General features: G+C 45.2%; 1 long non-coding RNA gene across 1 annotated transcript; it reads right to left on the bottom strand.

Annotated features, from left to right (window-relative positions):
- Positions 1 to 300: 300 nt before the first annotated feature.
- Positions 301 to 5,129, bottom strand: LOC140721146 (uncharacterized). The gene is made up of 3 exons (XR_012097328.1): positions 4,982 to 5,129; positions 2,649 to 2,813; positions 301 to 352 (listed from the first exon to the last, which is right to left on the bottom strand). It is a non-coding gene; the product is annotated as an uncharacterized lncRNA (long non-coding RNA).
- Positions 5,130 to 5,619: the final 490 nt, after the last annotated feature.

Raw genomic sequence — 5,619 nt, 5'->3', positions numbered from 1 at the left:
TGGTTTTCGGCTTCTCTGGCAGCCGCTTTCATCTTTACTTCTAATTCTTCTTTGGCAAAGCGCGCTCGCACCTTGGCGGCTTCTGCTTTCGCTCTTGCTTGGGTGGCCTTACTTGATGCCCTACTGCCCCTATCGCAGGATGACGATGACTTTGACAACGACTTGATGCTGGATCGGGTTGACATGGCTGCACTTTAAACACCTGATAATGCCGCTTTTTCACTGTAACGTTCTCGCTCGGGTGTGAAATAACGCCGAGGTAAACGTCGAGATAAACCAGAATCAATGCATACGTGACCGCAGTAAGATTAACCATTTACTGTTCACTCTTCACATTAACGCATGGTGAAAACTGTTGAAAAACAATACAAGATTGGTACAGTGTTTGTTCCCTTCTAAATATCACATTTACATTGTGAATACTTGCAAAGGTAAAACTACAATAACTACATTACATTAAAGTGCAGCATACAGTCAGAATCTAGCTGCTCCATTGGCTGCTTTAGATACACTTCAATACAAACTATCCCGACTCTTTAACTGACGAAAAGGTAAACCTTACCGACCGTCGTTACTTTTAACAGAATCGGCGTTAACATTTTAACTCAAAATACCGATTATCTAATGACTTACAGCGTTGCTTTCACTGTGTCTTTGGTGCATAGAGAGACCCTAGTCAGCGTTATGGTCGCACATGTGAGTGACCCCCACCCTTGCGTGAATCTCAAACCGGTAATTCCCCACAAGACGCGGCGAACCCGGATGTATTACAGACAAATCAATTGATTTAAACAATCCTAACTTTAACTAAAAAATGCTAACAAATTACTAAGCGAAAATATTATAAACTAAATAACTGCCATAAAGGCAGCACAACTGGGATTGAGGGAAACTCGGACTGCGGTGGAGAGGAACATATCAGGTGTTACTGACCAGTCCCACGGCTGTGAAACTGAAGGGGCAATCTCGGTGGATACATCATTTTGCGCCAAACATGTTACTGAAGGAACTGTGTAGAAGGTCTCTCTCGGACTAATGGGAATGTATTGGTTGTTAGGGGTGTTCATATTTATGTCTTTGAGAGGGCTCACCCCAGCATCCGGGGGCCCCCAAGTTAACACATTTCTGTCTTTCTGTCATACCTATACCAAACAGAACTAGGGGCCTGCTGGGTTTGTGCTGAAATTCCACAGCATGGTAAAACTATGGTTCCAATTCAGTAATCCCACTCAACCAGAGTGAGGAACTCTCAGCCTGGGCTTTCTCAAATAACATCCGGGGAAGTGAGATGAGGACCTGTGGTCCAGTCAGAGATGACTGTGGCTGTCAGTGTTTTGAGGGATGGTGTCTCAGGCCCCCATCAAACGGAACTTCCAATACTGGGAAACATGCATCCTGGCCATACTTGCAGGTGCCCAGCAGCCGAGAGGAACAACTGAGACTGATTGATTTTGGATGATCGCTTTTCTCTCCTCTGGAGTAGCCAGGAATTCATGAGAGATAAATCAATTTGGATACAGCACTTGAGGAGCTGGCCACAATACTGCAGGGGCCCTGACAGAAACACAGGCCCAAGTAACAGAAATATCCACTGAAATGATTGCAATCTGGCAAACAGTCATACAGAATCGTACAGCTTTAGAGTTTATCCCAGCTGAGAAAGAGGGAACCTGTGCTGTTATTGACACAGAATGCTGCACCTATATCCCTGATGAATCTACTAACATTACACCCCTCTCCGAGCACACTGCAAAGGAGATTGACAGCATCTAGAAAGTAGGGCAGGATTTACACGGGTTCACCGAAGGGTCGAAATGGTGATCTTTGAAGGCCTGTTTGGTAATATGTGGGGCATGATACTGCATTATGTCCTAACAGTTGTACATATCTTTGTTACAATTACTGTTGTACCATGTCTTTACCCACTGATAAGTCAATGCTGTCGTCAGTTGCTTTCTCTGTAAAAAGTTACTGTGTTGCTGATAATGTAATGATCAAAAGGAGGGAATGATAAAATCTGTAAAATGCTAAAACACTTCGTTAAACAATAGCAGCCAGGTTTTCTGAAAGAAACTGCTGATGATCAACTGATGTGCTGAGCCATGTTTCTTCTTGTGGGTAGCTAGCTAGGGTTTCAAGATGCTTATCTCCTTGCGCATTCACATGTAGAGATAGGACAGCTTCAGTCTGTTCTGTGTGTGTAAACCATTATGACTATTTTGTAGTTTGTCTTTAGGGGCTCCAGCCCGTCATGTAGTAAATAGCCTGTCTTGTGTGGGGGTATCTGGATGGATATATCTGTGGTGTAAGCGGAATTGTTAGTCAGTTAGTGGATTGGGTGGGAACAGTCACAGACTGTTCCTGTTTGAGCGACTAACTAAATAAGCCCCGGGTGCTTGGAATAAAGAGTTTGTGCTGTACGGTCTCTGAGTGACTTTATCCGGATTCGACTTCCACAGAATGGGAGTGGTTTTAAAGGGCTGGGCTGCTGGAAGCTCATTACCAGACCTGGAGTGATTGCAACTGGGTCTGACAGAGGCAAAACTGGTTGTTCTAGGCACATTCAGTCTCACTGCAACTATATCCCACCTTCCCTTATACAGGTATGTAATGTCTAAAGGACCAATGTTTGAGTAAATGAGTCTCACCAAACTTTCTCCTGACTGAATCAATGGAATCTCCGAGTCTCTTGAGGCAGAGCTGTTCTCTCCAGTTAATGCTCTCAGTCCTCAGGCTGGTTCACTTGTTGCTGTTCCCTCGTTTTCAGCCGTGGTTTGCTTCTAGTTGGGGTTTTTCTTCCAATAAACCTCTAACTTTAACCAGAGAGACAATGAAGCACAATAACAATAAAAAGGAGAACCAAACATTTCTAGTTAAAGTTACTACGAACAAAACGTTAAAGGCTGATATAATGATCTCAGTAAACATTTTTTTATTGTCACTCACACATCAGAAAACAATATGGGATAAGGAGGAGCCATCATTCAGTCAGGAACAGAATTAGGTGATTCGATCCATCTGGTCTGCCCCACCATTTAACCACAGCTGATTTTCATTCCAACACCATATTCCTGCCTTCCTCCTGTAACCCTGAGCTACTCACCAATCATGAATATATTAATCTCTGTCATAAATATACCCAAATGGCAGCTTCAACCAACCTCTGTGGCAACAAATTCCACAGATCAGACATTTCCTGGCCAAATTTTTTTCTCCACTCAGTTTTAAAGGGAAGCTTCTTTATTTCGAGACTGTGCTGTCAGATCACAGTCTAATGGAAACATCCTCTCCATGTCCACTGTATGCAGGCTTTTCAGCATTCGGCAGGTTTACTTAACCATACATCCCTCCACCACCCCCACTGTCCCTCTGAACTCCATTGAGCACAGGTCCAAAACAATCAAATGCTCCTCATACATAACGCCGAACATTCCTGAGATTATTCTTGTAAACCTTGTTCACAACAACTGTACTGAACACAGTTCTAGGAATAACAAACTAATTGGCACCAGGGTAATTCGCAGGGAAAAGTTGTGGTTACTTTATTGTTCAACTGTCACAGAGTGAGCCATTTCCACTTCCACATTAAAACCGGTACATTTCAGGAAACATAAACCAATCCAGAGTGAATGTAATAAAAAGAAATTGGAATTACCAAACTGCTCAGCATGTAAGGAACAGCAGTGGGGAGAGGAACAATCTTTACAATTCAGGTTAATAACATTTTGGCAGCATGACTTCAAACATTTTCAGTTTTTAGTGCAGATCTCCAGAAGGGCTTGTATTGTGCTGTAGGTTTTCTATGTTTCTGTGAATAAATTAAAAATCGTGCAACAAACAGAAATACTATATATTTTAAATGTGAGGTAGTGTTCAAGGGTTCAATATCCATTTAGCAATCGGACGGCAGAGGGGAAGAAACTGTTCCTGAATCACTGAGTGTGAGCCTTCAGACTTCTGTACCTCCTTACCTGCTGGTAACATTGAGAAAACCACATGCCCTGGGTGCTGGAGGTCCTTGATAATGGACGCTGCCTTTCTGAGACATGGCTTCTAATCCTCTGGTAATCTTATAAACATCCATCCAGTCTCACTCCAGCTGGCACGGCTCCGGAGAAAACAACACAATTTTGTCCAACCTCCCGTTAAAGCTCAGGCCCTCTAATCCAGGCAATATCCTGGTAAACCTTTTCTGCGCCCACTCCAAAGCCCCGATATCCTTCCGAGAATGGGGGCGACCAGAACTGTATGAAACACTCCAGATGTGGTCTAACTAGTTTTATAAATCTGCAACACAACTTCCCGACTTTTGAACTCAATGCTTAAACTGATAAAGACAACCATGCCATTTGCCTTCTTAACCACCCGATCAATCTGTGCAGTCTCTTTCAGGGAGCGATGAACTTGGAGTCTAAGATCCCTCTGATCATCGACACTGTTCAGGGTTTTGCATTTAACAGTGTACTTGACTTGTAGCAGCATCACAGGCAAGTACATTCAGATAACACACAGAACAGCAATTATACAATTCTCTGTCAGTAACAATACAGAAACATGTTTTACTTCATCCGGCTAATAGGACCAGAACAACAGGGGCTGAGCGGCGGCTCATCTCAGACGGTTCGGTGTGAAGGTCTCACAACCCGGACCGACCCCGGCAGATTCTGTGAAGGAAGCGAGGCGAGGCCGCCAGTCCGGGAAAGTTCATCCCCTCCCCCATCAGGTTTCACCGATCACCTTGTGTTTCTCTCTCTCTTCCCCACCCCCACCTTTTATTCTCCAGTCCTGCCGAAGGGTTTCGGCCGGTAATGTCGACTGTATTCTTCCCCTAGATGCTGCCCGGACTGCTGAGTTCCTCCAGCATTTTGTGCGCGTTGCTCGCATTTCCAGCAACTGCAGATTTTCTCTTGTTTGAGTTCGGGAAAGTTAACTCGCCACTCAACGTCAGACCTCCCCGCTCGGGACCGGCTTCAATACTCACCGAAGGGAAATTGTTGGTGTTGCCCCGCAGAGTATAATCCGTCTCCGGCTCCCCGTCCAAGGGGGTGAGGACCCCCTCCGGATCCCGATCCCGAACCCGGACCCACCGCTGACCCACTTACACAAAGAACGAAAAAAACATCACTGCCTGGCTCTGGCCTGTGAGCATGCGCACTGTGCTTCTTTTGCGTCACAGGCGGTGGGCGGGGCCACGGAAACAAACCCGCAAATGCTGCCTATCTGCGGTAAAACATGATCACGTTTCGCTGGAGGGTCTCCCATGTGACCGGTGACTGTTCCTCGCCCTTCACATACTGCCCTACCCACCGCCGCATTTCCCACATTATTTCATTATTTCCCTATATTATTTCCATACGTATTTAGATTTTCCGTCCATATCTTCCTCGATCCCTTTCCCTCCAGCCCCAGGTCACAGAGTTCTCAGAGTTATAGTTCTGATTCACTTCCAATCCCGACACACAATTCAGACCCACACAGAAAATGAGCAGGTTTCTTTTAAATCAGTCAACACACACAAAATGCTGGTGGAACGCAGCAGGTCAGACAGCATCTATAGGGAGAAGCACTGCCGACGCTTCGGGCCGAGACCCTTCGTCAGTCCTGAAACGTTCCGAAACG

This window comes from Hemitrygon akajei, unplaced genomic scaffold (assembly GCF_048418815.1).
Source record: "Hemitrygon akajei unplaced genomic scaffold, sHemAka1.3 Scf000050, whole genome shotgun sequence".
Lineage (NCBI taxonomy): Eukaryota > Metazoa > Chordata > Chondrichthyes > Myliobatiformes > Dasyatidae > Hemitrygon > Hemitrygon akajei.
The sequence above is the reverse complement of the archived record's forward strand: the minus strand, read 5'-3'. Positions and strand labels throughout refer to the sequence as shown.